The following is a 23,588-nucleotide window of genomic DNA, read 5'->3' as shown; positions in this document are numbered from 1 at the left end:
AGATCTGTGCTAGGGGACTTGCAAAACAACAGTCCTTCTTCTCAAGAATTTTTACTATGGGCTGGGGGAGTATAATAGGGATGGGGTGGGCAACAATATGAAGACAGATAAGTAAACTCAAGGTAATTGAAGCAGGAAGACACTAATAACTAGAGGAATCAGGAAAGGCCTCAATCCTAGCTGAATCTTGGAGGGAATTGGGACTCCAACAGGTGGCCAAAGAAGTAACCACATCAGCGTGCAGAGGGCTGGCCTTGTGGTCAGAAAGACCTAGGTTTGAGTCCTGCTTCTGAGGCCTAATGGCTGGGTGTCCACAGCCACATCCCTTAACCTGGCAGTGCCCCAAGCCACTCTCCAAGACTAAAATTAAACGATGCATTGCCAGTCTGCATGAAGGGAGTTTCCATGCTCATGAAATCACAGGCCTAGATGGAAAAAAAAAAAGGAAAAGAAACCAGTATCCAACATTATCACTTTATAGAGAGGCAACCTGGCTAGTACCTCACATTGATATCTCACATTGAGCTTAAGGTCCACTAAAACCTCCAAATCTTTTTTAGATAAACTCCTGTCTAACCTTCCCTCATCCATCTTATTCTTGGGCAGTTGATTCTTCGAATCCGTTTATAAGACTTTACATTCATCCCCACTGAATTATTACATCTTATTACATTCATCATATTGCCCTAATTTGTAAAGATTCTTTTGGATCCTGACCGTCAGCTAATATGTTAGCTATCCCTCCCAACTTGGTGATATTTACAAATTAGAAGAGCACTCTATTCATTTATCCAAGTCACTGGTCAAAGCGCGGGAAAGCACAGGGCAAGCTCAGGTTGCTGGGGACCTCCAATGGTATCTTCCTGAAAAGCTGAACTTGAATTATTAATAATTATTCTTTGACTCCAGCCATTCAAACTCTTCCAAATCCATCTAACTGTATCTCTGTCTATTCCATATCACTCTATTTTCTCTTTAAGAATATTGTAGGGGCAGCTAGGTGGCACACAGGAGGACCTGAGTTCAAATCCGGCCTCAGACACATAACACTTACTAGCTGTGTACCCCTGGGTAAGTCACTTAAGCCCATTGCCTAGCCAAAAAAAAAAAAAGGAACATTGTAAAATACATTATCAAATGCTTCATCAAAATTTAGGTAAACTTTATGTACTTTATTGCCTTCATCTACCATTTATGCAACCCTTTCAAAAAAAAGGGATGAGGTTTTAATCTGGCAAAGCCTCTCCTAGTAGAAGTGATCCTGGCTATTAATAAATATTGTTTCCTTTGCTAGATGTTCACTACCCATCTCTTCAATAAGGAAGGAAGGAAGGAGGAAAGAAGGAAGCATTTACTGAGTGCCTACTATATGCCAGGCACTATGCTAATAAGCTCTTTATAAATATTATCTCATTTGATCCTCACAACAACTTTGGGAGATAGGTGCTATTGTCACCTCCATTTTATAGATGGGAAAACTGAAGTAGATATAAATTAAGTGATTTGCCTAGTGTCTGAGGCTAGATATGGACTCAGGTCTTCATGACTCCAGGCCCAGCCCTCTGTCTCCTAATTGCCTGTAGAATTTTCACAGAACTAGAAATCAAGCTTATTGTCCTACTGTTTGTAGAATCTGTTGTCTTCTCTTATTCAAGAAGAAGACCTAGATTCAAACCCTACCTCAAATTTTTATTAGTTTTGTGAACACGGAAAAATCATTTAACCTTTGAGCTTCAGGCAAATTTGTGAAATTATCAGAAGTCAATGAAGTACTGACCACTTTATAGCATGCATTTTATTACATCATCATTATTAATAGAATAAACGTACAGTTGTTTTCAGTTGTGTCTGACTCTTCATGACCCCTTTTGGGGTTTTCTTGGCAAAGATGCTGGAGGGCTTGCCATTTCCTTTTCCAGCTCATTTTACAGATGAAGAAACTGAGGCAAACAAGGTTAAGTGACTTGCCCAGGGTTACAAAGCTATTCAAAGTCTGAGACCAGATTTGAACTCTGGAAGATGAGTCTTCCTTAATCGAGGTCCCATCACTCCAACACAGTACCACCATGGGATAAAGGAAGATCATGGGTTAATACAGCTGGAAGTCACCTCATTTTATAAATGAGGAAACTGAGGCCCAAGCAGCTAAAGTGATTTGTCTAAGACCGTAGAACTAGTAAATGGCAGCTCTGGGATTCAAACTCAGGTTGTCCAACTCCAAATCCAACATTCTTTAGATTATACTATGCTGACAAGTGGTATCACTTGGCTTGGTCTTACTAATAAAGACAGCAAGTCCACAGTAGGGCGCCTGCATCTGAGGTGATGGACAGCAAAACTAGCCTATCCCAGAGGTTATCTTCTTGTTCTAAGCCCTCTGATCCTATGGCCGTGGATGGTGGTGATACTGCTGCTGGTGATGGCATTGAATAAACGGGGAAGGATGAGAAAGCATGGAGGACACTGTCATTCTTTCCAAGCCTGTCTGTGTCTTTGCATTTTTTCTGTTGGATCTGCCAAGTCTTTGAAGGGATGAGGATCTCTATGCTGAACACACCTTGGTAGCTGATTCTATTGCCAGGATTGTCTCTAGGTTTGAGAAAACTCACACCCGCATATTAGCATGCAAGTTAAAATGAACATTTAAGGTGGGGAAAGAAGCCACAAATGGGCAACCTGGAGCCTGAGGTAGGGGGTGTGGCTGAGGGAAGGGCAGGCCTAGTCCCTCGCCAAGGAGTAAGGTGGGGGGAACTATTTCTATGTAGATGAAGCTTGGGGATTATTTTTTTTTTAGTAGTTTAGTACTCCTCAGTAGACCTACTTCCTCTCCCCAAATTATTTCCTCTCTTCAAATCATGTCCCTTCACCACCTAGTCACTGTCCAGTTGCTAGGAGGCCCCCAGAATACAAGGCCCACATCAGTTGTCCAAATCTCCTACATATTAGGGATGACTCTCTCTCTTAAACTAATATCTACAACCCTTTCTTTTTCTTCACCCTCTAGCCCTTATGTCCATGGGTACTTGGGCTCCCTTGGTGCATGTTAAAACCCCTGAGCCAGTAGCCAATAATTCTTTCACATGCTATTATCTTCTTTCCTCAACTGATCTCAATCATACTACTGAACTGGCATTAAGGTTCCTGCAACTGACAAATTCAAACATTTGGAGAAGTTATTTGGAAGTTCCACTTCCCCTTCTCCTTCCAAATTGTGGTGATGGAATGCCTCCTCGAAGAGCTACCTGTTTTAACAGAGAGAGCACTGGATTGGGAGTCAGCCAATAAAGGTTCTAATCTGACTCTGTCACCTATTATTAGGAGTTTGGGCAATTCAACTGAATGAGCATTTGATAAGCATCCACTTAGACCAGCATATGCCAGGCACTGTGCTTGGTGCTGATGATACAGACAAAAATGAAAACCATGCCTGCCCTCAAGGAGCTTACATTTGATTGCGGGTAAACATCAAACCCAGAGAAGTCACTACAAAATACATACAAAGCAAATTCCAAGGAATTTCTCGTGGGAGGGGGAAGGGAGCAATAACAACTTGGGCCTCTTGATGGGGGTGGCAATTGAGCTGAGCCTCATTGGTCGGGAGGTAGGATTTCCAAAAGGCAGAAGCGATGAGGGTGAACATTATCGTTGTTTGTCCTTCCTTCTCACACAGGCCCAATGACATCACCAGGCCTATGTCTCGACTTGCTCATGAATTGGATTTAAGTGAGACAGAGCTGTGAAAAGTCGCCAGCCTCGTTCTCTCCTTGAGAATCACTGAAGTGCAACGGACATGGGGGACAACCAGCACAAAGTCACAGACAAGGGAGATGAGTTCCCCGCTCAATCTCTCCCCTCCTTCTTTGTTCCAGTCGTTAAAAAAAAAGAGGGCGGGGATTCTTTGCCGTGGTAGAAACTACTACCGGCATCTTTATGGTTACTCCCATTTTACAGATGAATAAACTGAGGCTTACAGCGACTAGGTGACTTTCCTATAGTGCCACGGCTAGTAAGTGTCAGAAGGATCCTAATCTAGGACTCTCTTGACCTTTGCTGTTCTTTCTGATGCAATACCCTGCCTCACGTTGTTGACCAAATCGTGTTTTCTAAGGCTCAGGAACAGTCAATTCTAGTAACTAGCTCCTGGAACTGGTTATCAAGTTTCTGTGTTGTTTCTTTCTTACTAAAAAACTGGGTGAACTTGGGTCAAATTGAGCTTCTAACCTTTGTGCCTCAGTTTCCTTATCTGTAAAAAAGAAAGAATAATCTCTACCCCATTTCTAGCCCTCAAGGATGCTCTGAGGATAAATGGGAAGATGCCTATAAAACTCATTAAAGATGGAGCTTATTAATTTGTCATTATTACCAGCATTATTTTACCCCCATGACGGTAGCCAGACATCTCGAAGATCTGGAGTGTGTTGATTGATTGACTGAGGGTTTATCATATAATCCTACAAGGCAGGTGCTAATTCAGATGATGCCAGGCAACAAGCATTTATTAAGCACCTACTGTGTGCCAAGCACTGGGGATACAAAAAAAGGCAAAAACAGTCCCTGACATTAAGAAGCCCACATTCTAATGCAGGAGACAACATGTAAATAACTAGGTATACATAAAATTTAAAGAGAACACATTATGATACTTCAAAAGGTCTGTCATGCAACAAGATTTCTATCTAGCAATAGAAACTTGTAGGAGACTTAGCCATATTGTTACTCTGTGTCAAGACAAGGTGAATCCAAAACATAAAAGTAAAATTAATTCTTCAGGACACCATAGGAATCTGCAGGGGTCACCTTAACTATAACTGTTTTCAATTTGAATCATTAAAATTGGCCAGAGAAAGACTGGCCCAGAAGCAACATTAAAACAGCCTTTCTTTTTAGCTGGCAGGGCTACCACCAGCTCTTTGAGGGCTTTCTAAGGACCGCTCTGATCTGAGCCCTGCCAGGTCTGTGTGTCCTGCTCATTTGCTAATGAAAATGGTGTCAAACAGCTTTTTCTCACACAGCATTTTCTCTTCCCCTTTCTTTCCTATTCTACTGAATTCTCTGACCAGGTCCTATTCCCTCAGTTCCCATAGACCAAACAGCTAGGATGTCTCAGCAAACAGTTTCCAGGGCCAGAGCCAGTGACTATGGAGAATTGGAAAATATTCACCAATGGCTGGCTGGATTGAGTCCTTTCCACACCTCTCTTTGCATAGAGCCAACCTGATCCCCTCCTGGTAAATAAACCCTACATTCTTGTGGCCCCCTAGCTAGGTGTGAGCTTGGTCATGGACGTGAGCAAAAGAGAACTTTCATAGCAGAAAATGGAAAGCAGAGGTAGTATCAGTATGGAACAGTTGAGCAAGGTGGCCTAAGGCTGTGTGTTGGGAGTCAGGGAATCCAGGTCCACTGTTTCACATTTAACTTCTTTCTCGTACACTGTTTCACTTCTTCCTGCCTTTCAAATGACCCATATTTCTATAATGCTTTGAGGTTTACAAAGCACTTTCCTCCCAAACCAGTAGGTAGTGCAAATATTATTATTGCCAGTTTGCAAGGGCATAAAGTAAGTCTAAGTGGAAAGATTTAGAGACTCACAGGATTTGTAGTGAGGAGGGACTAAGAGCCCACCTACTTTACAGATAATAAGGATGGGAGTGGAAAAATGGTGGTGTCCTCAACAGAAATAGGGAAGTTAGGAGGAAGACTGGGTTTAGAGGAAAAGATAACAGCAATAGTAATATTTATATAGCATTTTAAAGTTTGCAAAACACTGTTTGATCCTCACAACAATCCCATAAGATATGTTATTATTATCCTACACAGATAATAGATAACAGACTTAACAGATAAGAAAACTGAGGCTGAGATTAAACGACTTACCAAAGATCCCACCATTAATGTCTGAAGCATGATTCAAACTCCTGGTCTTCCTAACTAGTTCTGCACTCCAACCATTGCAACAATTAGCTGCCTCATATCAAGAAACAGGCTCAGAATGGTTGTGTCGTTCAAAAGTTGAACAGAGACAGGCAAGGGCATGATTCAACCTCTGATTCCAAATCAATGTTCTGTCCTTTAGACGTCTCTGATTCTTGACTTCTCCATGCTGGGAATGAAATCCAGATCTTCAGTATTCAAATCTGGCACCCTTTCTATTAAACAACAATGCCTTTCCAAAGGGGGAGATTCTTCTCACCCCTTAAATGGAGGTCATTGAGATAGAAGGAAAAAAGCAGCTAGGAGATATTTGGTATTCCCAGGAGCATAAGGCCATGGAACAGGTATGGAAGGATGGGTTGGGGAGAAAAGGGGAATTTCCCCAGAGCAGTTAGGTATTTGCCCTCATAGCCTGTGGAGGAAACTACACTTTGAGGTATGGAAAAGAAGAAACAATGGTGCTAATCATTAATACTGCCCAGGAGCGGAGCCTTGGCAATGTGGCTGGCCTGTTAGACAGCTTATCCAACTTGGTTGACCTGCATTCTGAGTAGTTCCTCTCCACCTGGGAGCCAGGACATATAGGCCTCCTTATCTGTTTCTTGAGGGCAGGGATTGGGTAAAACTATGAAGGGTTTTTTTTTTTCACCTTTGTACCTCCAGCACCTGGAATAATGTCTTGCACATAGTAGGGATATAGGGACTGAACTCCTGGGTGAGAAAGTTTCCTGTACTAGTGCAAGTCATTGCTTTCTCTGAAACTTAGGTCTTAAAGAATTACCTAGATCACTGATGGGAACAATGAGGTGGCGTAGTGGATAGAGCCCTGGACCTGGAGTCAGAACACTCTTGGTGAGTTCAAATCTGGCCTCAAACACTAGCTGTGTGACTCAGGGCAAGTCACTTAACCCTGTTTGCCTCAGTTTCCCCATCTGTAAAATGAGCTGGAAATGGCAAACCACTCCAGTATCTTTGCAAGGAAAACTCCAAATAGGATCATGAAGGAGTTGGACATGACTGAATAACAACAACAAAGAGCACAAAAATGGTTAAGATAGCCAGTATGAGTCAGAGGAGGAACTTAAAACCAGGTCTTCCTGACTCCGAGGCCAGTTTTTATCTAACATGCCACTGTTGTCTCTCAGTAAATAAGAGGCAGTCGAAAATATTTGCTGAATTTGTTTGCTACGATAATGATTCACACAGTTCACAGTTTACAAAACACTTTCCCCTTAGTAGGTACAAGTATTATGAAGCAGGTAGGTGGTACAGTGGATAAAACACTGGAACTGGTGCAAGAAAAATTTGAGTTCAGATTCAACCTCAGACACTAGTTATATGACCTTGGAAAAGTCACTCAATCTCTGTTTGCCTTGAGTTCATCATTTATGAAATGGAGATAATAATAGCACCTACCTCCCAGGGTTGTAGTGAGGATAAAATGAGATAAAATTTGTAAAGTGTTTTGCAAGTTTGAAGGTATTAAATACTAGCTATTATTATTATTGTTATTATTATTTCCATTTTATACACCATTAAGAAGTTATATGCTTATCCAGGGTCACAGAGCTAGGAATGTAGCTAATATGTAGGCATTTGATCCTGGATGGGCCTGAGAGATTTAGGACATCTTAAACCTAAATCTGGGTTCTTTTGGACCAAACTTTCCCTCTCATGAACTTTACAGCAAAGGTGTCAAACACATGGCTTGTTACTCCAGAGTGGGGCCTGAACCAGATTAAAATGTAATTGGGAAATATTTAACAAAATAAATAAAAATACAATAAAACAGAGATACTATTATATTTTAAAAATAAGCCAAGATATGCCCAGCAGAGATTCTTATGTTTAGTTGAGTGACCTCTTTTTTTATTTTGGTCTGACACTACTGCTTTATGACCAGGCATCTTAGGAGTGCTCAGAGTGTCAGGCCACACTGGGTGTAGGATCTACCTCTACTTCCTCTCTACCCTGGGAAAAATACAAAGAAGTGCATGCCCTCCCAAGGCCACAGGGCATTTCCTGACTCTTGGGTAGTGCCTTCTACTGCCCCATAGCCTAGGAATACTGCTGGTCCAACTGAGAGGGATGATAGTGGTGGTGGTGGTGGTGGCGGCGGCTACTGCAGCAGCGCCAAATGCTCATTCAGACGGTTGATTCTGATCCCATTTCAAACGTGAAAGCCCAGACTTCACAGAACCTCAGCTTCCTCTCAGGCCAATTTGACAGGTCCTGCATTAGGAAGTCTTTGTTTTGTATTTTGTCCAGATCCTATATTAGAAATGCTTCCCTACCTGAGGGCTCAAATCCTCAGAAATAACTCCCAACACTCTCCAACACCTGCAGAGTGCCTCTCCCTACCACCTCAACCAGGCCTCCTCCTTTGGAAGGCTTCATGTCCATCAGTTAATAATGTCTGTGCTCTGCAGAAATCACTCACTGCCCTGGACACTAGTCGAGTAGTTTCCAAGGCTGGACTCACCAGTCACCATGTTTGGACAAGAAATTATATCCAAGACTCCAGTGACTGAAGCCATATACTGTGCCTGAAAGCCAGGCTTGAACTACAGTACTGAATAGACCCTGTTAGGGGATTATGCTTACTTTGAAAAGGTCAAATTCATTTTTTTAAAAGTAGGAATGTAGTTGTACACTCCCCCTCCCACTCCTCCCCACTTAAGGAATTCTGATGTAAAAATTCAATTAATTGGGGACAGTTAGGTGGCACAGTGGATTAAGCACTGGCCCTGGAGTCAGGAGGACCTGAGTTCAAATCCAACCTCAGACACTTGACACTTACTAGCTGTATGACATTGGGCTAATCCCTGGTTGTCTTGAAAAAAAGAAAAAGAAAATTCAATTTATTAAACAGATAAATTAAGACTACAAATTCATTCATTATTTTACATTAGGATTCACCACAGAATTCCTTTAATTATCAAGTTCCCTTGGTGCATTTAAAATATGCTCTCACAAAGATTTGATTTCCACACAACTTTTCTGGAGTATCTGTTATATAAAGTGAATTATGCTTTGAGTTGTCTAGAAGTACACAATTTCAGTAAATTCCTCTGTTGTTCTATTAATAGGCTATTAGGAATAGATATTTGGGCACAACCTGGCAAGGGCAAGCATCATTTCAGGGAAGATCCTAGAATACTGAACTAGAAGAGACATCAGATCTGAGTCATCAGCTCTAGTCTCCTCATTTTACAGATGAGGGAATTGGGGTCTAGAGAAAACGGGCAACTTGTCCAAGGTCACATGGGGAGTGAATAGCAAAGTTAGGATCTCAGCTCAGGTCCTGGGACTCCAAACTTGGCCCTCTTTCTGCTATTGCACACAGGGCCAGGACTGTGCCCCACTTAGGAGGAGACAGCTATGGTATGACTAAAGAATCTGTGCGGAGCCTGTGTCCTCAATCTGATAGCAAAGAAGAAAAAGCAAATTGGACACAGGCCAATGTGAACTGGCAACCGGCATGTTGGAGGAAGAGTTGGAGAGGATACCAGAGATGGGCAGAGGCAAAGCAGGATATGAATAAAATTCCCCCAGGGGAGGGATCAGAAGCAAACTGGATATTGACTGCTCCTTGGAGGTGAAAGGAGTATGACATATGGTTCCAGCCCGGGTGGCAGAGACAAGAAGCTGAAATCAGAACCAAGGGGCTATTGGGGTGATAAGAAAGGGGAGACTGTAGAACAATATGAAATGGGATGGGAACTATATAAAGAGAGGGAAAATGTTTGTGGAATTTTAATCATCAGGCTGCATAGACTCCTGACTAGAATACAGATGGGAAAGGGACAATTCATAATAGCTGGCATCAGTAGAGCTCATTGAGATTTTCAAAGCATTTTCTATATATAATTTCATTTGATGTTCATATCAACAGGGAAGGGGGGATGGATAGAGATAGCAGGCAAGTTCCACACATAGAATCCAAGGCCCCTTTGGGGGCCAGGAGACCGAGAGAAATCCGAAGGAAAAATTGTAATGGTGAATGAAGCCTGTGATGCTGGGGAGGAGTTCATCTATTCAATGTTGAAATTGCTTCCATAGACATTTCTGATGGAGAACAGAGGGAGCTCTGTGTACCCTCTCTTTTCCCTTCCCCTCCCCTTTCTCCACCCTTTGCTATTCACACATACACACCCAAACATCTAGACTCCTTATCTCAGGCATCTGCCCCAGGGAGACTGGGCTGATGTTTGCCCCAGGGACTGGGGGTACCCAAACCTTTCTCAGCCCTACTCAAATCATTCATCAACCAGCATTTATTAAGCACCTACCAAATGTCAGACACTGTACTGTGCTATACTCGGGGGAAACAAAAATGAAAGTCCATGCCCTCAAAGAGTTAACATTCTATGAGGGGAGAAAACACACTCATGAAGAAATCTATACAACATCCGTACAAAATAAATGCAAAGGTGGGAGAAAGGTGGAAACTAGCAACTGAGGTCAAAAGCTTCATGTAGGGCACTTGAGCCTAACTTTCTTCCTGAAACACTTCCCTGTACCTCTTCCCAAGCTAAAGATGCTCTATCAGCCCTAGCTGAAGGAGGGGAATCATCCCTTGGAAAACCTCCCATTTGGGGTTGAATCAAATTGCCATTCAGAGATATAATCACCAAGGAATATAAGTGCACCTCCACCCTGAAAGAATTGAGGGAGGGCTCAAGCCTTGAGTCTCATGGGTGTCCATCTATCAAAGGGATCTTCCAGGTAACTCTGGGGAAAACCAGATTTTTTTTCATCTCAGAAAGATGGGGGAAGGGCTTCATTTGCTTTCCTCTTTGATGCTAAGTTTCCATGATCTCCCCACCCTCACACCTGGTTCTATAGGAAAATTCTATCTTTAGCTTAGGCTTGGAAACTCCCATTGCCTGGGGGACCTGGAGGGGGGAGAAGCAGAAGTGTTTCTGGAACCAGGCTGGGTTTGACCAATAGTCTTGGGATCAGGGGAGTGAGTGGAAACCGTAGGGGCTGTCCGTATGTTCCTGGGATATAACTCACGATGATCTCTCTTTTTCTCTTTCTCTCTGTATGGGTATATCTATCTCTTTCTTGCTCTTTGTGCTTGCCCCTCATTGCTCATCTCTGGGAAGGCTCCCCCTCCCAAAACACTGTAGCTACTGCCTTAGCCACAAACAGGAAGCTGCAGAGGTAGCACCTGAGCCTCAGGCCAAGAGGTTGGACCCAACTGGCAGAGGAAGGGCCCAGACTCCCACCTCTTCGCATGCAATCACACTTATCAACTACTGCTTTCCCATGAAAGTAATGGCAGAGTTTATGGATGGAACATAGGTAAGCTAAAAGGACAGCAGGGAAAGAGAAACTTCCTATTATGAATCCTCAGGTTTTTGATGCTAAAGAGCTCAAAGACACAGACAAAGGAGGGCTGGTAGGATTTAGGGCTCAGATCATCTAGCCCAAGCCACCTAATTTTACAGAGGAGGACACTGAGGCTCACAGAAATGAAATTATTTATCCCAGACCACAGAGGTTGTAAGTAACAGAGGTTTTGGGACTACAAATCTAGAGCACTTTCCACTCCGCTAAAGGAACACTTCAGGGTACAAGGTATCATAGAATGGTAATAAGTATTGTAAGAGATCTTGGTGGAAGAGGTGGGAGGGAGGTTGGGGTATCATCTAATCCACTCTGTAACTAAACAGGAATCAGTTTTGTGCCCTCATTGATGGTCTCTTCTTCAAGATCTACACTTGAAGAATACACATAAAAAACAGGGAAGAGCTACCACAAACTACTTTATCAAGCTAAACAAAATATTAACTAAATATATTTGGAGGAATAAAAAATCTAGAATATCAAAGGAAATACTTTTAAAAATTAGGAATAAAGGGAGAATAACATGTCTAGACCACAAACTAAAAAACATACACACACATATATATATATATATATATATATATATATAATGTATGTGTATATATACATACATATGTGTTTGTACATACACACATATAACAATAATCACCAAAACTCTGTGGTACTGGGTTAAAAATATAAAAGTGGAGCAATGAAGCAGACTAAATAAGGAAGTATCAGAAATAATCGGACTTGATAACACAATATTTAATACACCTAAAAACACAAATTAGGTAAGAATTCACTATTTGATAAGAATTTCAAGGAAAACTGGAAAGCAGTCTGGTAGAAAGTAATTTTAGACTAGAGATTCAAAAACCTTTTTTGGGTCATAGATCTTTTGGGCAGTGTGGTAAAGACTAAGAAGCCCTCCTCAAAACAAGGTTTTTAAATGCATAAAGCAATGTTGTATATTTGAAATAATGTTGTATATTTGAAAGGAATAGCAAGTTTTGCATAGTAGATTTGTAGTTCCATGCACAATCATCTTTTTTATTGTACTATATTTCATTCCATAAATTAAAAATAAAATAAAAGAACTAAATACTGAATTAAAAGATGGATAGATTTTAAAAAATAAAATACATAGGATTACAAAGAAAACCCATTCTATTGAAGTACAGTTATTTTTTAAAACCAGATCCCAAGTAAAAAACCACTGTCTAGACCAACGTTTTGAACCGTATGCCACAACAAACACAAAATTGATATTAATTAATAAAAGTCATACCATAAAAACATTAGAAGAGAGCCAGATCAGGTATGTTTCACAGTTATGATGAAGTGAATTCTTAACCAAACAAGGAACAGAGACAATTATAAAAGATAAAATAGGTCATTTTGATTATATGGAATTGAAAAGATTTTTGAATGAACATAATTATTACAAATGAGATAAGAAGAGAAATTGAGTGGGAAAAATCTTTGTATCAAATATCTCTGCTAGCTAAAGGTTGAAGACATAAATAAGCAACAAACAGAAATATGTAAGACCAAAATCAGTTCCCCAAGAATTAAGCGGTTAAAGGATATGAAGAAAGCCCTTAAGAGTTGCAAATTATGATCAGCCATTTGAAAGACTTCCTTGAATCAAAGAGAAGAGAAATGTTAATGTAAATCAAAACAACTCAGAGGTTTTACCTCACACCCAACAAATTGGCAAAGATGACAAAAAGTGACAATAGTCAATATTGGACAACTTGTAGAAAGACAGGCACTGTTTGTGAAACTCTGAACAGTCCAACCATTTTGGAAAGCAATTTGTAATTATGGGAAAGAAGATAGGGCAGTAACTAAAATAACTCTTTGTACCCTTTGTTCCCTTTAACCTAGAGGTTCCACTGCTAGGTATATACCCCAAGGAAGTACAATGATTAAAAAAAAGAAAGGCTCCATATACACCCAAATATTTATAGTGATACTTTTTGCATTAGCAAAAACCGAAAGCAAAAGTAGGTTTCCGTTGACTGGGGAATGGCTATGCATAAATGTAATGGGATATTACTATGCTGTTAAAAAAATGAATACAGAGAAACATGGGAAAAATATGAACTGATACCAAGTGATGTAAGCAGAAGGCAAACAAAAACACAATGATAACAACAATGTAAATGAAAAGAAAAACATCAACAAAACTTTTTTTTTTTTTGGTGAGGCAATTGGGGTTAAGTGACTTGCCCAGAGTCACACAGCTAGCATTATGTCTAAGGCTGGATTTGAACTTAGGTCCTCCTGACTCCAGGGCTGGAGCTCTATCTACTGCATCACCTAGCTGCCCCTCAACAAAATATTTGAAATAGAATGCCATAAAATTATAATGACCAATCTTAGTCAAATACGAGAAGTCATCTCATTCCCTTTTTTCCAGAAGGGGAGATTATGGGTCTGGGAACATGAAGAGAATGTCAGACCTTTTTGGGATGTCTTGGTTAGTTTTCCAAAGAAGTTTCTCTCTCTCTCTCTCTCTCTCTCTCTCTCTCTCTCTCTCTCTCTCTCTCTCCCTCCATTGTGATAAACTGACGCTGGCGCTCTGAGAAAGGGTTGGGAGAGTACTATATTGGGAAATTAAATGGTGTAAAAATAAAACATATCAATAAAATTATTTTAAAAAGAAATAGTGGGAAGGGTCAGTTAGGTGGCAAAGTAAATAGAGCACTGGCCCTGGAGTCAGAAGGACCTGAGTTCAAATTTGACTTCAGACACTTACTAGGTGTGTGACCCTGGGCAAGTCACTTAACCCCAATTCCCTTTGCCACCCCCTCCCACCTCCCCAGCCTGGGGCCAGGGGAAAAAATAGCAGAGAGTCTTATTCCCATTTTACCTGAAGAACACTCAGTTAAAATAAGGAGGTAACCTCAGGGAAAGGAGCCATCACTATTCACCAATCTTTCTTCTCCCTCAAATGATGTCTTTCAAAATTCCACTCCAAAGTTACTACCCCCAGGAAGTCTTCCCTGACTAACCCCATCTAATCTAGCTCAGGTCTCTCAGATCATTCTGTGACGCCTCAATGTATGTCGTTAATGCCAATTATGGTAACAGTCTTGTACTTATCTATTTCTTGAACTGTGTTCTTTTGCTTTCTATGTTACAGGGTTGTTGCATGGATCAAATTAGATAATGCATATAAAATGCCTTGCAAACCCCCCAAGCCCTTTGTAAGTGTGAGCCACACTACATAAGTGTGATTGTTTTTCATGATGTTTAATCTAGGAAAGGACTGAGTTCCTGGGATTTAGAGCAAGGAGAGAACTCAGGGAATACCTCATCCAACTCCCTAATTTTGTGTATTCAGAAAATGGAATTCCAGAGGGATGAATGACTTCTCTAAGGTCACACAGGTAGTAAATAGAAGGACCAGGATTTGAACCTAGATCATCAGAATTTAGATTCAATGCTTTTTCCATTGCATCATACTGTTAGTGATTGACTCTTCCTGCTTCCAAGAACAAGAGCAAATGGGGTAGCACAGTGGATAGAGCACTGGCCTTGGAGTCAGGAGGACCTGAGTTCAAATGTGGCCTCAGACACATGATTGATACTCACTAACTGTGTGACCCTTAGTATTGATTGCCTCAGAAGACAAACAAGAACAGGAGTGAAGTACACCTAGAATCAAGCTGATCCCAATTAGAAGTAAATGGAAAGCACTTTGAAGGAATGCAAACCTCTTGGAAGTTTAATTCCCATTTTCTGATGTCTTCATTTTTTTCATAGGAAAAATTTCCCTCCTTCTCACTCACTTCTCATCCATTTTCAGTCTGATTAACCCCGCCTCTCCCCAAAGCCCTAATTGAAATTACTCTCTCCTCAGTTGTTATATCATTAGCCCTTTCTTGGTCTTTCCAAAATATAAGCCCTCTTCTCAGCAGCCTTAGCTTCCTCATCCCAACAGCTATCCTCAGTCCGATTACCCACAGGAGAATCTTAGCTTTTCTGCACCTGGGTTGTTCTTGGAGGGGAAGGGGAGTGTTTTCTGAGACTATGAACAGGATTGTGGGATCATAGATTCGTAGAGGTGGAAGGGACCTTAGAGATAAATCATCTTTCCAGGCTCCTCATTTTACAAACTGAGGTCCAGAGACAATGAGTGTCTTTCCCAGAGTCAACAAGAAGCAGATAGTAGAGTTTAGATTTTAATCTAGACTCCAAATCTATTGCTTTTTCCACTCCACCATGCTGGCACCTGGGATGGTGACTAATGCTATGCAGGTTTTGGTTCCTTCCTGACATGAGCCGTTTACCATCTAAAAATAGCTTGATGGCTTCTAATTTTCCAGGGGACTAGTCAAATTCTTACCATATACTCACAGAAATTCCTAACTACATCATGGATCTACTAGGGCTGAGAATACTTTGCCTTGATATGATTTCGATGATTTTCTGAAACTTCCCTTTTCACAATATCATCTGAGAGCTCTATGGAAAATACAAGACTCCTTGACAATTGTTCCATCCCATCCAATGAAGTCACATATGCAAATCTACTTCATTTGAAGGCTGAGTCAAAATGACAGAAACAGAGTAGCACTGGGCTAAGGCCAACTGGTATAACTGCCCTGGGTATAGCCCAGGTTGAGACTCAAAGAGAAACAGAGAACCTCTAGGAGTTCTTGAGTTTCTGTGCCCCAGAGATAAATTGTTCTATCCTAAGAGATTTCCTAGCTTTGGCCAATCAAGAAGACACACAATTTGCCAATTAATCAATCAATAAACATTTATTAAGGGCTTAGTGCCAGGCACTGTGCTAAGCACTAAGAACCAAAGAAGAACTGAAGTGTTAGGATCCTTAGAAGTCCTGTTGAGTATGAATCATAAAATCTAAACACTTGGTAAAACTGTTATTATTATTATTATAGAATCATAAAATGCCAGAATTGGCAGTGACATTAGAGATCTAATCCACCCCCCTCCCCTACTTGACAGATGAAGAGAATGACTCACTATAGGTCACAGATTTCTTGTGTAACAGAGCTAGGGCTAGGCACCAAGTGTTCCTTGCTCTCAGTCTGGTATTATTTCCACAATAATATGCTTTGTCTTACCAGGACCCAGCAGTACTCATCATCTGTGATTCTCTATTCACTCTCTCAGTTACCTCACAAGGTCAGGAGGATCATAATGGAATCATGGATTTAGAGAGAGAAGAAATCTAAGAGATCCTCTAGTCCAAATCTTTCATTTTATAGAGGAGAAAACTGAGGCCCAGAGAGGTTACAAGATCATAGATCTAAAAGGGACTTCATATTTCATCTAGTTCAACCCCACCACCCATTTTACAGGTGAGGAAACTGAGGCCAAGGAGATTAAGTAACATGCCCAAAGTCGCATAGGCAAGAAGTGGCAGAGTTGGGATTCAAACCAGGAGCCCTTGATTCCAAATCTAGCAGTCTTTCCAGTGCTTCTGAAGCAGTCAGTAGAAGATGAAACTGCTATGGAGAGGATTTGATGGGTTTAATAGAATCTAAGTTCCTATTCTTTGAAGACCTCCTGTCCTGTCCCTGTTCCTAAATAGTAATCCCTCTTTGCATCAGAGAAAACTTCAGACCTCAGGAAAGAAATTTCTGTTGTGTGCCTCTTCATGGCAGAGGTCTTTTGGGGAAACAATGGAGACTCTTCTCCCTAGGAGAGAAGGAGGAATTCCCACCGATCCTTTAAAGACCAATTCAAACACTGCCTCCTAATGAAGTCTTCTGTTATTGAGTGGCTTGCTTATAGTAACAACCTTCATCCTCAGACCTTGCCTAACACTCTAGCATATGCCTGAATAAAAGCTAGAATTTAGATGACACTCGAAGGTTTGCAAAGTGCTTTACAAATATCTCATTTTATCCTCACAACGACCCTGGGAAGTAGGGGTTATTATTATATCATCCCCATTTTACAGACAGGGAAACTGAAGCAGACAGTGGTAGGGGTGGGGGTGTCTCACTGGTGTGTGACAGTGACTTGCCCAGGGTCACACAGTTAGTTTGATGCCTGATTTGAACTAAGTTTTCACCAGCTCCAAGTCTAGCCTGTTATCCATTGTGCCACCTACCTCCTTCAATTCACTAATAAGTCATTGATTGGGTGTTGTTATTTGTGATTGTGTCCTATTCCCCTACCAGACAGTAAGCTCCTTGAGGGTAGGGACTGTGTCTTATTGAAACTTTGCATCTCCACCAGTGTCTAATGCAATGCTTTGCACACAGAGCTTAATAAATATATGTTAAATTTAGTTTGACAGGTAGCATAGCATTCTGGTTGGAAAAGAGAACGGGAAGGTAGGTATTAATAATAGCTGACATTTATATTAGGTGTCTCAAAAGTCTTAGATTTGGGGATACTTTGTATATGGCTTTAAGGTGTTCAAAGCTCTTTATGTACATTGTTTCATTTGATTTTTGAAACAACTTTGTCAGGTAGGTACTACATAGATTGTTATCCCCATTTTACAGAAAACCACAGCTCATAGAGATTGAATGACTTGACCATGGTTGCATGGCTATGAAATATCTGAGGCAGAATTTAAACCCAGGCCTTTCTTCACTTAAAGTCCACTGCTTTTTCCACTATGACATGTTGCTTCTCTGGGATGAAATCATTGAGAAAGTTTGAGACCAAAAAACCTTTCCCAGACCCACTATCTCCTCACACTGGTTTTCTATCTCTCTTCTGCTTTTTACTGCCAAACACCTGGAAAGATTCATATATATTCACTATCTTCACTTCTTTACCATCTGCTCACTTCTCCTCCCTTTCCAGTTGAATTAAAAACCGCACTACTCAGGTGAAACTATTTTCTCTCTTACCAATGATCTTTTAACTGTTACATGAATATTCTTTTCTCTATCTCCTTATTATGTTGAATCATCTGACACTATGAGCCACCCCCTTCCATTTGGATATGCTCTTCCCATTTGGCTTTCATGACGTTGCTCTCTCCTGGCTTTCTTCCTATTTTTCTTACTGTTCCTTCTCAATATCCTTTCTTGGATCATCACTCAACTCCTACCCCCTAAGCATGGGTGTCTATCAAGGCTTTGCTCTCATCTACCTTATTGGTTAAATTATCTTTTTTTATGTAGATACTTTCCCCATCAATAAAACCAACTTTAATCAATCTCCTGAGCTCCATTCTCAAACTGACTGCTGTATATATCCACCCATATGTTCCATCTGAAGCTCAGACTTAACATGTCTCACCCCTAATCCTGCCTTTTTCTCCAAACTACCCTAATTCTGTTGAAGGCATCATAAGTTTCCCAATAACCTAAGATCAAAACTTTGCAACCATCCCTGATTCCTCTCTTTATCACCCCCTACATCCAATTGGTTGCTAAATCTTATTGATTCTGCCTCTACATCTTCTCTCACATTCATGCCCTTCTTTTCTACTCACACAGCCTCTACCCATATTCAGACCCTCCTTATTTCTTTCCTGGACTATTGTAATAATCTCCAATTTGATCTCCTGCTTCTAGACTGTTCTGGCTCTAATTCATCCAACCCAAGTATGACCATGTCACTTTCCTTAGAACTCCTCAGTGGCTCTGTATTGCACCTAGGGTAAAATACATACTCCTCAGCCTGGCATTTAAGAAGTGTGGAGATCTGGTTTCAGTATAGCTGTCATTTCATGTTACTGCTCATGATACACTCATATTATAGCCAAGTCAGATTGGTGTTCCCTGTGTGTTCTCAAGAGATGGTAAGCTCTTTGAGGACAGGGACTGAAAATTTTTGTCTTTGAAATCCTCTGTTCCAGTGTCTTGAACATAGTAGATAATTAATACAATATTTTTTTAATTGAATTACTGAAGGAATTAGAGACAAAGCCTCTCTGAACCCAGGCATTTAATGCTTGTAAAGCACAACACTTTCTAATGATCCAGCTCTCCTAATCTAGCCATCTGTACCTCCTGCTGCTTACCAAGGGCCTCATCTATTAACTCCCAATTATACCAACTTCCAAATTGTCTTGTGCTGAGGACTGAAGCTATTGCTTTGCTGTGAGGTTTTTGCTGACACCTTCACTGTCTCCTAGACTGAAACACCTTACACAATCACTCCCTGTTTTGTTCCTCTCCCTATTCTCCCTTCCCTTTCCACCTAGTTAGTAATGGTGAGGTCACACTCAGCTTCCCCAACTCCCATGTCTCACCTTACAGAAAGACTGATGATTTTCAAAGGGGAAACACAGACTTTGTGTTTATTGGTAGGAAAGAGGGAAGGCAGGATAAGGGAGGAGAAAGATAGAGAAAATAAGAGTATATATGAACAAGTGAGAACATGAATGTGAAAGTATTGGCATGAGAGAGTTCAGGTTCATATTAACAGGCCTGGAAGATGTGTGTTTGTGTGTGTGTGTTTTTTTGAGGGGAGTGATGCTGAGAGGACTATGAGAGTATGGTACCATGGAAAGAGTGCTGAATTTGGAGTCAGGGGACCTGGGTTCTAATCTCTGCTACTTACTATTTGTATGACCCTGGGCAAATCATGTCATTTCTTCAGTTTCCTCTTCTATAAAATGGGGAGGGCTCCTAAGGTCCCTTCCACCTCTAAATCTATGATCCTAGAGTGTAGCTCCAACTCTGAGAGTGCTTCTATGTGTGACAGTCCCATTGGGAGAGCAGGATAGAATTGGAAAGGTACAGACATCTTTGTCACACAATGAGAAACTGTGTGTGAGAGGACAAGCATGACAGCAAGTGTGTGAGTGTTAAGTAAATGTGTTTTCTAAACCCTCCCCTCCCCAATTCTTTTTAGGAAGGATAAGACTGGTGGACGCTGGTCAAGAGTGATGAAAAATCCCAAAACCCCTCTGGTAGGAGGGAACCAAGGAGGGAGGAATCTAGGGAGGGAAAGACCTTTCCCTTAGGGGCTTCTCTAAAGGAAATAAATGTAATCCCAGCACCCTCAGGACTGAGAGGGGATACTTTTACTGGAGTCCAGAGAATTGGGGTTTTAGACCCCATGTGGGTCAGAGAGCCAAGGGCATCCAACCGAGGCTGGTCGTGGTGCAGGATGCCATTACCAGGATGAGGGTTTCGAAAGGCCTCAGACCACACAGGCAGTGAAACCTGCACAGCCTGTGGAGTGAGCTGGTTTCCCAGTGCTGCTGGCAGAGCCTTGGCTTGGTATGGGACTGGTTCAACATTCTGTCTAGGCTGAGGGCCGGGAGGACATGGGGCCAGTAGACCCCCAGGCCTCAGGGTAGAAAGCATTGTGGCCAGGGCTCCTCCCAATCTACTCAAGGCTCCCTTCTGGAATCCCAGAGCTCGTGGGAAGTCATCTAGCTTGTTGTTCACCTCCTAGGGAGGCTAGCAGTCAAATCATGCTGCACAGACACATCTGTTTTGCATGCAAATACTTTGAGTAAGAAGATGAGTCTGTAAACTCCCCTCACCTCCTCTAACAGTGTTTAATAACGTTCACTGTTGGGAATTCCTTTATCACATCTCACCTAAACCTTTCCAGCTATAGTTGAAGAAAATCCTTATTTAGCTTAGGGTGAATGTGGAAGACTTCACCACAAAGCTCAGCAGACTTCCCAGATCTAACATGCTCCTTTCTCCTTCATCCCTATAAATAAATTGATGATAGCTAAGGAGAACCCAGAGGATTTTGCTATGGGGTGTTTGCTCAGGGCTTGAAATTTCCCTGCTCCTATGTTAGAAGGCCTGACCCCTGCAGGGGATTTCCAAGATTAGGACTATACTGACAGGTGTCTATAGCCTCGTCAAGCCACAATGAAGATAAATGAGAACTGTCTGTAGGCTCTTTACCAATTGCTTGCTCTACCCAGCCCTCAGCTAACTACTCTTCTTGCTTCCCATACAACTTAGATTTTCCCCTCCAACCAAGTTAACTGGTTTCTCACTCTCTCCATTTCCTAACACCCAACACGTCACCTTCTCCTTTCTCCAAGCCTTTACAGAGGCTCATAGCCCTGCTCCACCTAATATCTCTCAAGAAACCCACAGCCTCTATTTGCCTCATTTTGACCTTTCTCAGAGAAATCCCTTTCCCTTTTAGATAAGTCTTCCCTTACCAAGATCAGTCCTACTGCCTCAATCGCCTTTAGACTTTAAAGTACTTATGTTGGCACCATTGCTGAGTTGCTTCCTCAGGGCAACTCCCCTTCTTTGGGGCTTCCCACAAAGCCAAGTATCAGACATTAAGGGAGGCCCATGTAACCCATAACTGGATCATATTGACTGAATTTCCTACAAATTTCCTCTGTTCTAAGCTTGTTGGTTTGGGGAGGGTAGGAGCACATCTTTTTTATGTGTTATATTATACATGGTTTACATTTGGTCTTAAATTTCACATTTGGTGCTTAATTTGCCCCATCCGTCTATCTGTTCTTTGAGTGAACAAGTTCTTCCTACAACCCAAGCTTCATGGAATTACTTTTGACCTAGACAAGAAAGTCCTTACCTGTCTGTTGAAGTCCAAGCCATTTCGATCATTTCCTGGAATGGAAAGAAAACAATTAGTCACTTGAGTGGCATCAGGAGAGACAGAAAGCTAGTAGAGAAACAAAACATTATGGCGCAAGATTGTCTTCACTTTCAAAGAGAAACAAAAATCCACTTCTTTTTTGCCCAAGTACTTTCAACTTACCTCATTCCCTCAAACACAGAAACCCTGGAAGTCTCATCAATCTATCATACAGCCAGTGGAAGAGAGGAGAAAGAAAATGATTTTTGCCAAGGTCACTTATCAGATTTGAGATTTGAACTTGAGACAATGGTTTCTTTTCTGCTACTCAGCCTATTGAGCTATCTACTACTGCTCAGGAATCATCTCTAAAACCCTTCTAACATGCATGAGCAAGAACAAATCAACCGTAGGATCCTGTGGCTCAGAGGGATTTCTATAAGTCATCCTGTCCCTCCTCCTTCAGGCGGGACTCTACTGAAGCCACACCAGAGGCATGGATGTCAGTCCTATTCTTACAGGTTTCCAGGGAAGAAGATCCTGTAACTTTTCTGTGGGCCCAGGATATTTCAGGATCATTGCCATTAGGAAGTTGGTGTTTCCCCACCCACCCACCCCCAGGAGTTAACTATAAATTCTCCTTGTTTCAACTTACATTCACTTTTGAATCCTGACTCTCTAAGTGACTTTGGACAAGTTACTTAACATCTCTGGGCCTCAGTTTCCTCATCTATGGTTGGGGTTGAATGTACAGTTGATATCAAGAAGTGCACACTTTCTCTACTTCAAGGAACAGGCTCTCTTTGGCCAGACTTCTCTTTCTCTTTCCCCCATGTAAAATGAGAGATTGGATGAAATCATCTCCAAGATCCCTTCCATTCCTAAATCTATAATTCTATACAGACAACCATCTTGGAGATATCCTTCTCCATCTTATTTTTTTTTTTGGTCTGCTTAAGAGTGATTTTAGATAACAGTTAAGTCATCAAGCAGAAAGTTGAAAATGGACTCCACTACACCTGAGAAAGCTGAAGTATGCAGAATGAGCACTGGGATTTAGAGGGTGGAGACCTTAAATTCTGCCTCTGACATTGGCTGAGTGATGCTGGGCTGGTCACTCAAAAAGCTCTGAGCCTTTGTTTCCTCATAAATAAAATAGGGACAATAATCCCTGTTACCTCTCTGAGAAGGTTGTGAAGAGCAAATGAGTTAATGTATGTGAAGGGCTTTGCAAATCTTAAAACACTCTATATAAATATCAGTGATGGAGTCAGAGAATATGGCTTTGTCCGTGGCTTGAGCATTTACTAACTGTATGACCTTGAGCAAAACACAGTCTCCCTGAGCCTTCATTTTCTCTTCTATAAACAGAGGGTAATTTTCCTACCTGCTTCATAGGGGCATTGTAAGAAGAGTGCTTTATAAACCTTAAACACTAAATAAATGCAAGCTGTTATTATTATCGTTATTAATTGGTCGGTGTGGAAGATTGACCCCAAGAGCTAAGAGAAAAGTAAGCAGGCTTTCAAAATAGTTAACATGGGTTCCACCTGGTACCGCTTCTCCCAACTTATCTAGAAGAGAAGGCGGAGGAGAGTAGAACTAAAATTTGGAACTGTGGGGAGCAGGCCTGCACAAGCTGCAGCCCACCAAAGGATTTGGGGCAGCCCTGAAAAATGTAGAGCAAAACAGCCTTTGTATGTAGAGGAAATCCTTTGGCAGACCACAGGTTATGCAGGCCTGTTTTAGAGGAATCTAGGTTAGTTCTTTCCAGGCCTCAATTTACTCCTCTGGAAAACATTTTGTCTTAGAACTTAGAGGAGAGACAATTGTTC

At 41.4% G+C, this 23,588-nt stretch overlaps 1 protein-coding gene across 1 annotated transcript in view; it reads right to left on the bottom strand.

Moving 5' to 3' along the window:
• Window positions 1–22,257, bottom strand: part of POU2F3 (POU class 2 homeobox 3) — a 63,370-nt gene extending 41,113 nt beyond the window's left edge. The window contains 2 exon segments of the mRNA XM_078146895.1: window positions 21,751–21,785; window positions 21,937–22,257. The gene's annotated coding sequence lies outside the window, so the exon portion shown is untranslated.
• Window positions 22,258–23,588: the final 1,331 nt, after the last annotated feature.

This window comes from Phascolarctos cinereus, unplaced genomic scaffold (assembly GCF_003287225.1).
Source record: "Phascolarctos cinereus isolate Bilbo 61053 unplaced genomic scaffold, phaCin_HiC Scaffold_726;HRSCAF=1367, whole genome shotgun sequence".
NCBI classification, from domain to species: Eukaryota; Metazoa; Chordata; class Mammalia; order Diprotodontia; family Phascolarctidae; genus Phascolarctos; species Phascolarctos cinereus.
Note: the sequence above shows the minus strand (reverse complement) of the source record. Positions and strands in the feature narration are given on the sequence as shown.